We start from the raw sequence: 12292 nt of genomic DNA on the forward strand, positions 1-12292 counted from the left end.
CATAAACTACTCCTCTGACACCATCCCTTCCTATTTTCATGCCTCATGTTTCTCTGTATAACTTCTATCCACTAAAAATATGCAGAGCTCCACATAGTCTTTGCTTGCTGTCTCTATTCCACCACTGTAGATGACAAAAAATGCAGAATGACAGGTAAAATTTGAGTATTAGAGAACCATGGGCAGAGAGAGAAAGAAGCCTGAAAAAGGGGGTAGCAGTGTGAAAAGTGGAAGGTGGTAATGGGAGCAAATTTTTAGCCTGTAGGAAACTATCAGGTTATAGGAAAGGTTTCTTCTGTGTGCAAAATACTCCTGCCACAACCCACTTATCAAAAATAATTTTTTTCAAAAAATAGGAAAAAAATAAATTACTCCTGAATATTTAATTCCTCTGCCACACCATCCACTTGAGGGCATGATCTAGGATGAAGAAAGATTAGACAGTCTTTTATTAGAACATTGACCACAAACCACCCTTTCCAGCTTTCAAACCTTCAAAGAGTTCTAAAATTTTACTCATCAAAGTGATTTCCAAGCTATACTTTACTGCACTTATTTCAATTACAGTCAATCCTAGTAACCTCAGCCTGCCAAGGATTAATACTCAATTACTTACATATTGTTTACATTGATAAAATGCCTGTTACTGTATTTCCTCAATAAACAGAAGAAAAAATGGCTTTTGGGAGGTTGCCTTAGTCTGTCAAGTCAGTATAAATGTGGGATATTTTAAGGCTGTTTATACTTGATATCATCTTTGCTATAAGAGATCTGTCTTAGTTCTATTTTTAAGTGAGGTTTATACTATAATCCTAAGTACTTTAAAAACATGCTACTGGAAGTTATCTGGCAGCTTGTACAACATAATCTACTATTAAAACATAATATAATTTGCTGTTCAGAATAACTTATTTTCTTAACAAAATGTCTCAAGAATGCTTTTTCCCATTTTTTCAAACATATACAGTAAAGTTATTATTGCAGTTTAGAGGCTTAACAAGTTCTTGTTGAGCCAAACATTTCTAGAAAGAAACTGATCCCGAAAACACATGTAATATTTAAGTGGTGTACCAGCAGGTACCTTCGTAATTAAATCTCTTCATTCTTTAATTTGTATTCCTGTCAATCTCTGGAAGATGTTCTGTAATCATAAAAAATAGAAAAATAGGCAAATGTCTAAAGATAGTTTTTCTTGAATTGCAAAATAGGGCTATGACAAACCTGGTTTAAAGTTGAATGCTACCAACCTCATGAAATGTGAGGTGGGGAAGTCTACAATGTAATCTAAATCTTCCCTTTAGCACAGAAACATTTACAGAAATAGGTCAATATGATAAAAATGATGCTGTGATCCTCCCAGAGAAACAGTCCACTCTGAAACATTAAAGAAAAAATAACAAGGTACTCTCTTTGTGCCCTGTACTCACACTCCCTGTTTATAAGCAGAGCATTCTGCCTGAATTCTAGACATGAGATTACAGCTGTCCTGATTAGTTCCTTTTTTTTTTTTTTTTTTTCTTTTTATAAGGAGAACGTGTACTAGCCTCAGTGTTTCCACAACACCTTTGATCAAAGATTTATACATGCACAGAGAACAAGAATATTAGAATTATCTTTGTTTGAGACTTTGGGAATATGGTACTGGACAGGACATTTATATCCCAAGCCAAGCACACCCAAACGTGGGTCAAGTTAGATGTGATTTGAATTCCAAAAGCCACAAAACAGCCTATTCAGCAATAAGTGGGGGAAAAAAAGAGAATGTCTCTGATGTAATCTGATATTGTTACTAAATACAACCCCCCAGTCTCTGCTTAAGCACTGTTGATATTGTGACGTGAACTGACAAAAGCCAGAAAATTCAGCAGTACACTGACACCTCATACTTTGCTCATGGTTTTGTGAAGAGAAGGGGAAACAGATACCAAAGCATGAGCTGAAGACAGTATCAATCAGCCCTACTTTTCTGGCTCTTGGTCAGTTGGCATCACAAATTTAATGTTATTTAAACACAAGCTTCACTGTAGTGTAACTTGATGGAAAGAAGACATTATGAAGCAAATGTGCTCACATTGCCTTTAAGACTGAAATAATTTTAATATCTGTTTTTACAAATAGAAAATCTAGTACCTTAAAAAGAATGTTAATTTTCCAGTTCCACCCCGCAGTACATTCACTTGTTATACAAATGCTACTTGCTAGGTTCTTATGTTCCCTTATTTTATAAAAGGCAATAATATCTCTTGATACAGGGTCAAAGCTTCCCGTATTTACATTATTTGTGAATTTATAACGGTTTCTGTGGACATTATATGGTTCATTTACAAAAATATTAGATAGTTCTTGACTTGATTGTATTGAATATAACTTATTGTACTAATACAACTGTCCCATATGTGTATTAAGCCATAGAGAAGATGTGTACTATTAAAAGTAAACTAACTTTCTCATTCTCATTCTGTTCCTCAACCAGCCTCCCCCTTCCAAATTCCTAGACATGTTACTCTAAATAAATGAAATATTTGCAGTAAGCTTGCACTTTATTTAGCTGTATGGGAAAAATTCATATTTCACACAATATAAATGATATTTTAACACATCCCAGATAAAAAAAAAATCAAGAAATTACTTCCCCCCTTTTATAAGTATCAGCTTGAAAATTACTTAGTGTGTAAGCTAAATACACTCTACACAAATTTAAGAGCTTTCCTCTGTCTCCCTAGCCAAGCCTCTGAGTGATACTGCCATACATCCCTGCTGTATTTCTCTTCCCATAATTGACTAACTTTGTCCGTACTCGATCAAAGTGTGGCACATGAAGGACTTGACCTCTGCTTTTGGCCTCACTTGTACACTCTCTTGTTCAGGCACAGCTAGCACTCTCCCAGACACACCCATGCACCATTTGGGCAACAGAAGGGGCCTGGGATCATTCCCAGTAGATATTTTAGAGGGGACTACCCGTTTTTTTGACCGAGAAGAATTCAGCTCGTACATGCCAACAGTATTGTGCAATCTGGCTTAAAGACGGAAAGGCACGTTCCACTTGGTAGTCCAGATGTAACTTGGCTTGTATATGATCCATCCATACAGTATCCTCTGCCTCAAACACCACACATGAAGAGGCAGGAAAGTATCACGGGTGATTTTCTCTGTTATCTCATTACAGAATTTATATACTCTAATCTCTCTCTCTGATTCCCTGAGCCTAGATATTTGAACAAATAGGTAAGTTAGATTACATAGCTTATGTAATATGATGGTGGAGAAAACAGCCTCAGGTTGGCCTCAGGAAGGAACTTTAGGAAGTCTGGCTTGAGGCAAGCTGACTTTGAAGCCACACCTTTCTCCTTAGGGTGCTGCTATGATTCTGTCATTATTTATGGATTAAAAAAGAAAGCATTTTTATTCCATTTGAAAATATCCAAACAAATTTCTCTACCAAAAGGTAAACATTACATCATGAATCCTTTTACAGCAGGATAGATTAATTGCTTCAAAGCCAAAACCTCTAAGTTAAGGAGAGGTATAAAACCACCCAGCTGATAGCAGGGCTCTTAGAAGGGCCAGAAAAGCCTTTTGGGCCTCAATTGCCTTAATGCAAAAATGTTCTCTCTGATTTTTCCGAATGAGCACTTTACCTCAAGATAAAAAAAACAACACAGTAGAGAAGCAATATCTGAGGGAGTCACATGAGACATGTTCCTTCACACAGGAAGGACACAAGGTACTCTGAGGCAGAATACTTGTGGGAGCTGTTCTTGGCTGATACTGTAAGTGTGCAATTTTCCCTCAAACTGTCTAATGCTATTCAAAATTGCAACAGGACGTTGATGTAAAATATAGAACTAATAATTTTTCCTCAAAATCAAATATATTTTCATGAAAGAAAAAATATATTTCAATGAGAGATGTGAATTTTGGTTTAAAAAGGTATTTTTCTTCTAAGGATAAAATATTTTCCAACCACAAAAGGTGCTGAATACAGTGGAAAGAGTGTTTACCTAACATAAGTTCTCTATATAATACTGAGAAACACAATTCCTGAGATCTTTTTTTACAGAAACAGGTGCCAAGAAGTTAATGAAATTCACAAAAACCCAGTTATACAGAGATCATAAAATTAGACAGATGTGAGAAACATTTAAATCACAATTTTCAAAGTGGAATGACAGCAAGACATCTGAAGATGTAGGGCACTGTAGATGTTTCTAAATGCAATTACATTCAAAATTATGTCTTTTTACTTTCTTATGCTGCCTCCAGCACTCTCACAGTAGAATATTTCACATGCTTTGTATTTTTTAGTTCCCAATTTGTCCCAAGAGAAACAGCTTTATTGGTATGTAGTCTGGGTATCTGTTGTTTCTTGTGAACAGTTTATTGTTGAGCAATAAGGTTGAAAAAACTAGCTCTTAATTTGAATCAGAAAGAAGATTTGCAAGCACTTGTAGCTTGCAGAGCAAGAGATTTCAAAGCCTATGAAAAGACTATGGAGACTTCACTGGCATCACAAAAATGTTCCAAATAATTCAGTGTATGTGTGTGTGTGTGTCTGCCTGTGAACAAGCTGGGGCATGAAAATTTTTCCAGGGCCAAAAATATTGAGGTAACCAGTTGTGAATATCCAGCATTCTTAAAGGCTTCCTCCGTGACTGAAACAATATTAGGGTGATGGGCTGTTATGTGATGCTGATGTTCTGCTTTTTTCCCCATACAGCTATTTGAACTTCCAAAGCTCAAACCAAAATAAAACCAAAGTACAGATGTTGAGAACCAGTTTAACAGTCTGAGCACAATGGCCCTTCATGGCAGAGAACATTGGAAAAGACTTTGGACCTGTTATCCAGATGTGCTTCATCCAGCTGCTGATTTGGTTGAGTCAATAAGATAGGAGGGACTTCTTATTTAAAGTAGAATTAAGTAATGCAAAGTGGCTTCTCCAGAGCTGGCTAGCATCATGTTGACATTGGCCAAACACTCAGTGAGACCAAAATGGGTCATATTTGATAGTCCTTGGGTGTTGCACAACAGAAATTGTAACTAGATTAAATACCTGCATTGCACAATCAGTCCAGGAGCAATGCTTTCCCAGACATTCCAGCACTGACACAAGGAATAACAGTGATTAAGATTCCTGTCTTTTCTGGGAAATTAATTATGAAAAGAATATGATAATTTGATCAAGCTCATGAGATAGATCCTCGATGATTGATGTGTTAAATTAATATAGGACAAAGCTTTTACTTTATAAATATTTCACTGAGTAAACACAAAACAATTCCAGGTGTTTCTAAGAACTTTCTAAAGTTTCAATAATTTTCTTGATGATCTCACTGCTTTTATTCATTTGTCATAACACCATATAATTTATGGTCATGTTGGATTATACTTGCTAGCTATTTTCAGTGAATATATGTATTTTCTGATCATTAACACATATTTTGATTGGCATGGAGGAAAAAGAAGAAAAGCAACAATCTCTAGACAAATGAAAGTGAAAAGTTGAATCACATTTAGGCACAAAGAATCTCTCAACAGTCAGTGAAGATTTTCCTCTTTCTAACTCGGTCAGACAAACTCATCATAGTATATTTACGGAGGCCACATGTAAAATTCTGCTGTCTAGGAACACTTATGTCCTTTCCTCTCTGCAGAAAAGTGAATAGATAAGAGGAGAAGGAGGCTTTTGGACTGAATGATCCTTATCCATTTTTATCATGTAATGGAATTTTCTAGTCTTGTGATTAAAAGGTCTTCATCATTCTAGGGATTTCAATTAAAACTTCAACTACCATTTAAATCAATGTTTTAGACTGACTTAAACACCACCTTCCTCCACAACAAAATGGATGGAAAACAAAAGGAGTTGATAAATGACAGCTCTGAGAAAAATCTCCTCCCAGACTCAGAATAAAAATAGAACCCTGCATTAGAAAGAAGGAAAAAATTCTAAAAGCATTCTAGTGCATGATTATGTTCTTTTGCTACCCCTGCTTCTGCCAGATTATGAATGGATAAAGCAAACTCCAGCCTGAAACATACCCTTGCCTCATTCATTACAAAGTCAGAAACTGCAGGGAAAAATATGATGAGAAAAGAAACATGTCTCCTGTGCTTCAGTAAGAATAAGAAGAAGCCAAGTTATCTACAGGTAGATTTCCATTGTCCAGAGAGCCTGCTTCCCATTTGGTGAAAGGGTATTTCTTTTCTTCTTAGTCCCATAAATTCTGTCTGATCAGCTAGCTGTGTGCTTGGGCATTCGGCAAGGTACCTGAACACTAGCTGTGGAGCTGCTCATGTGTTCTAAGCCAAGCTTTTGTTGCAGCTCCTTGCTGCATCAAGCCTCCTATTATCTGGAGTCTGTCTGGAGTTACTATTCCTGCTGACATATTGCTTCCCTTCCTCCTTCAAAAATGAGAGGGAGAAACAAGTGGCTTCCTGTTGGATGAGTAAAGGATCTATTCTGTCAGAAAGGCTGTCTCAGACCTCACAGACAGAGCCAGTCTGGGACATCCTGCAAACTTTCCTAGACACCATCTAAAATATATGGTGCCCTGTTTTTCAAATATCACACCATTTTTCTGGTGCTTTCTGGAAACATTTCAGACAGACACACAACATACCAATATGATTGCTACAAAATGCAATATTCTTTATTCCTATCTTAATGAAAAATGATGACAGCTCTTTCTTTGGAGTAAAATTAATGTTCACCAGCACAGCACATGCAGAATGATCAAGTCATGCTCAAATTACAAAGTGAATGTAAACATAACAGGAGTTTGCATGAGAGGGGAAAAGGAGGATGGAGGTGATATTTGGCCAAAGTTTATATGAATCTCACCATCAGTGTTAGACCTGTATATATGCATACCTAATTTTTTCACATTTTTATATTTTGCTTTAATTGTCAAGGCAATTTTTTGAGATTACTTTTGGGAATACTAAGCAAGAAGCATGACATAGGGTAAAAAAGAGAAATTCTCATGCATTATTAGTCTAACTACTAGTTTTTTTACCATATTTTATTCTCATTCTTGTGTATTAAAAATCAATACATTAATGCTAGGAATAACTGAGTTAAAACATTAAAAACTTTGTCTACTTTGGACCCAATCAAATGAATAGGCTTAATTGTGGCTATTAATACGAAATACTTCATGCACATAGGACTTAGGAAGAGCCCTGTTATTGCTAACTTCAACCATCATACAGCTCATTTTGGAAGGAATTCACAAGCCATCCAGCATGTAAATGGAAAAAAAAATTGTTCTGCAAACACTTTCCCCTTATATGCAGTGACTTTATTTCTTCATGAAAGACATATCATATTGGAATTTTGTCTTAACAAGTTACTTCTTACACAGGACAAGAATAATAATTCTATTCTTTAAAATATATCAAGCCATTGTGCTTAATTCTCATAAACAAGAAATGAAAGGATGGTGCAGAGTTTTCCTTGTACTTAACTCAGGTGTTTAAGTGAAGGCCCTTGGTATCCTTAAGCCTTTTATGTTGTCAATGGAGAAAGAGAGAAGCTCCCACCAGGGAGTGCTTCAGAGCAAGGATTAATTTTAGTGTTCTGAATCACTCCCTGGGAAAGACCCTTAGAAAAGTACAGAGAAGGTCAGCAAGGGTGAGCAATGCTTTCTCTACAGGGAATGAGTAAATAAGCTCTTCAACACAGGGGGAGCTAGCTAGGGCACAAATACAGCACAGGTCTATGGAAACACGAAGGGCACTGAAAGGGTGGATGAGGATCAACATTTATTTGTCCTCTCTGCTTTGTAAGTTGGTGGCCATCACATAGCAGCTGGCAAGTTCAAAGTACAGACAAAAAGCCAATCCCTCACCCTGTAGCTGGGGAGAAGTGGAACTCATTGCCATGAGGCACAAAGGCTGAGAGAATGTTATATATATTAAAAAGCAGAGTGGACAAGCTCATGGTAGGGAATTACAGTGCAACTTATGAGACCCTGCTATCCCTGTCTCAGGAAGTCTATAAATCAACCTACTAGACCTTGGAGAATAATCCAGGACTAAAAAACTAAACTTTCCTTTCTCCTTCCCTTGGTACCGATACCTGGCCATTGCCAAAACTGAGCAGCAGGATGAAAAACTTGTGGTCAAATTGAGCTTGACTGCCCTGTTCCTACATCTTACACTATGTCCTTCACAAATTAGCTTCCTTGTATAAACAGGAGTATTAAACACTCAAAGTAGACTTCAGGGTAAATCTTCAGAAAACCTCTTGAATATGTGAAGACAGAGAACAGCTGCAATAAACTCCTAGTGCTAAAAGTTAAACCCTGAAATATAAGGTGAATGAATTCAGTCACACTTTCCTCACAGCAACCCCAGAGATAGGCTGGTGTTCTCTTAGTGAGCTCTTTACTATTAATTTACTGTTAATTAATCTGACACTGGGTGTGTTTCAAACAACATCCCTTGGCTGAGTCAGCACTCAGCCAAGTTCACTGGTTGATCTCTTCTGGAAGAACTGTAAGAGGATGGCATTATTTATCCCACCAGTCTCAGTCCTGGAAAACACACAGATGGGAAGTATTTACTCTCTGGAAATTATATCTCTTGAGCTTAAATCTGAGATGCCTAAAGAATAAGGTGACAGTTTATGACTCAATTTTCCTGTATGGCTAGAAGCCAGGCTACGATCTGGATTAAGTTTAACACTGTCTCTTTTCAGATAAAGTCCAAACTTCAACAGCCAGAATTTGTCAGAGTAAGAATAACAGTAAATAAAACATTTCACATCTTTAGATTTAAAAGTAGATAGAGGATGAAATTTTAAATAGTAGGTTTGCATATTTTTTATTTCCTGAAAAGACAATGATCACATATTTTATTTCTCCTGAGGCACTTAACTGATAAAATAAATTCTGTTGGTTACTTTCTCTTTAGCAAATAGGGCACTGGTTTGAGATAGCCAGCAAGGCTGGATCACATCTTGAACTCTCTAAGTGCTTTGGCGCACCTTTGGCTGGTTAAGAGTCTGTTGTGATTAATCTGAATTTATGCACCTGTTTTCACAAGTAACTACTGCAGTAACTACTGAACTCCACCTCCAACTGTGGTACCAGTCTGAGCTGCTTACAACTGAAAAACATATCTCCTAATTTTTCATAGAAATGGCAGAAATGATGATTTCCTGTCTTGTCAACCATGATGTTGTAGACTACATATTAGAACAACGGGCAATGTTTTCCATCTCGAAATTTAGGAATCTATAACTATTGTAAATTTCAAGATTTATTTTGAGGCAAATGAGTCCTGTAGTCAGAGGAGAAAAATCTCACAAAAAAAATTATGGAAAAACAGGATTTCTGTTGGGTGAAATTTGGAAAAAAAGTACTTTCAGGAAATTACAATATAGTTCTCTCTGTAATCACCTGTTTCAAATAGATAAAATCTGAAGATCAAGAGACATTTACAAAACAGTTTATATTAATTTTAAATAGATATCTAAGGTGGTTGAGATGGTCCATTCCAGGAGTGCTTGTATTTTTGTACTGAGTATGGGTGGAGCATAAGTAATTTAAATTAGATGTATAACTTTTGGGTGGCTGAAGTTAGGGGAGTTCCACTTCAGTTTTCTTGTTGCATAGTTACTTTTTGGAACACTTTTCGTCTGTCTGTGCAGACCAGCAAAAGTCAATAATAGTGTCCTGAGTATTTCTTGAGTTCAGAGCTAAAGAAAAAGACACTGGATACTTCTGTGTACTTTTAGGCAAAAGCAAAAGAGTGGAGGATACTGAGGGCAGGGGAAAGCAAGAATAGTCTTGACAGTGAAAAAAGACATTAGTATAACATGGTGGAGAAATTATGACACTGATCCATAGGCAGCTGTGGACAGAGAGTTCATCAAGGGTGTTTAATTACCAACAAATTAATTTTATCTCTTGGAGTAGCAGGGACTGAGGAAGCCCTTTCTGCTGTAGAGTGTGTTTGCTTCTGTATCTCTGGAAAGCATCAGGCTTTCCTTGCCACAGTCCCTAGAACGGAATGTTTATCTGTGCCAGTTAATGTGTAAATCCACAACTGTATCACTTTTGATTCACAATGAAGTTTCTGTGAATACCCTTGGGGGTAGGGCCACGAGCCAGTTAACACCCTGTGCGAATTGTACGTGGGGATGACAATGGAATTACATCATGACATCACGTATCATCTAACTGGGACAAAATTCTACTGATTTTGACCAAGGTGGACAGGCCACCTATACTTAGCCTGGAAAAGGAACATATATAAATAATATGGGTTCTATTAATGACCCCTGTCAGGTAGAATGTGTAACTACACCATCATTTAATGTGCAATCCATGTTAAAATAACAAGATGGTTTTTTCCGCCTTCCAGTTTACTGGAGATTTAAAGAACAGTCTGAAAAATGTTGTCATCAATAAACAAGCTGAGAATCTGAGACAGCAAGAAATGCATGTATCTCTGTGTGTTACATGTAGATATGTGTATATATACATGTGTATTACATATATCAAATGTGTATATTATATATATATGTATGTAATGACACACACATATATAAAATGTGTATATATATGTGTGTATATTATATATATATAATGACACACGTTTGCTTTGTGTCTTTCAGCATTAAGGAAAAAGCGTTACTGGCATTGCTATACAATATAACTCCTTTCTGGGACTGCTGGCACATACAAAAAATCAAATCCTATAAAACCTTTGTTTTGGCCCGGTTCATTAATTTCTAGAAGGATGAACTTCAAGAAACAATTTAAGCTACTTTTTAATTACACAAGGTAAAAATGAAGTGGTTCTAGCTCTGAGCTAACCATGAATGAGGTTAATGTATGGCAAGCAATAATGTGAAGAAGGAACCAACAGTAGTACCATGTAGATCTTCTTCATGTAACTCACTCCTTGGAAGCCATAAAATCTGGTTGATATAACAGGAGTGTTTGTAATTAGAGTTAATGGAGTTAGCTGAGACCACAGGAGGGGGAAAGTAGCTTTGATCCCAGGTGGCCTCATAGCAAGAAGGCTCACAGCAAGGGAGCACTCAGAATTGGAAAATATCAGAGGCATTTGCTGCAAAACCAAGAAGTCACTGCTGGAAAATGCCTAAGAATATAATTAACAAGAAGAACTAATTTAGTTTCCCATCTTTATCACTTCAACTTTCTCTCCAGTCACAACATTAAAAATAAAGATGAGTTTTTTTCTGTGATCTATTTTTTGCTAAAAATGTCAATTGATTCTCACAGCTAATATTGTCTTAGCCACATAGTCTTGATAAGGAAAGAAAAAGGTAGGATCAAGAAAAATCTACAAAATAATTCCAGGAAAGGAAGCAACACATTCATTTTTATTAGTCATATAAAAGTATTGCTTCATAATAACGGAATTATTCATTGTCAGAGTTTTTGGGGTTTCTTGTTGTCACAGTTACTGAGTGGCCACTTTTGAAAAACCTCTGACATAAATACTGTACTTTGTGAAAACCATAGTAAGATTCCAACTGACTTAAAAGTAACACTTAGAGACTCTCTATAGTGTAATCATTCATTTAGGACAGAGCTTTGGAACATTACTTAAGAGATTCAAAATTACTCATTACTTAAAGCCATTTACCAATGAAGCAAGCAATCACTTCAGATTAAGTAGAGAGATTATTTGCAGAATAGATTTTTTCATCAAAAATATTCTTTAAAGCGTACTTGCACTTACCTTTGATTTCACCCTCCCATAATCAATAAATAAATTAATTTAAAAGCCTGTCCTGAATGTCTTGAGTAAAAACAAAAGTATTCAAATGAAAGTACAAATTAAGCAAAAAAACATGAGAAAATTGGGGTGGGACTTTGTCTCTTGTTGAAGACTAATGGGAACTGCTGAGAAGGAATGACATGCTGTTATTCCACATAACAGAATCTACAATCTGTTTCTCAGTTCCAGAAGTTTGCTACCATCATTACATGAATATTAAAGAAAGAAAATTATGCTGAGATACCTCAGGATGCCTCAGGTTCATAGGAGTTTTTTAGAATGGGAAGGTGGCTTTAAGTCTGATATGTGGATATATGGGATAAGAGCAGTAGCTACTATCTAGTCATACATCCCTGCATTTATGAAGAGGGAATTAGTAGGTCTGGGCTTTGAGGAATTCTCAGGAGCTTTTGAAGAAAGGACCCACAACAATCTTGCAGAGGAGACAAAAAATATGTAAAGGGTCTTAGCAGAGCAAAACTGATTTACCGTGGATGAAGAAAGGCATAAGAATTGTGAGTAAAAA

This window comes from Pseudopodoces humilis, chromosome 3 (genome assembly GCF_049639895.1).
Source record: "Pseudopodoces humilis isolate 2021_Gansu_Grassland_sample_001 chromosome 3, ASM4963989v1, whole genome shotgun sequence".
Lineage (NCBI taxonomy): Eukaryota > Metazoa > Chordata > Aves > Passeriformes > Paridae > Pseudopodoces > Pseudopodoces humilis.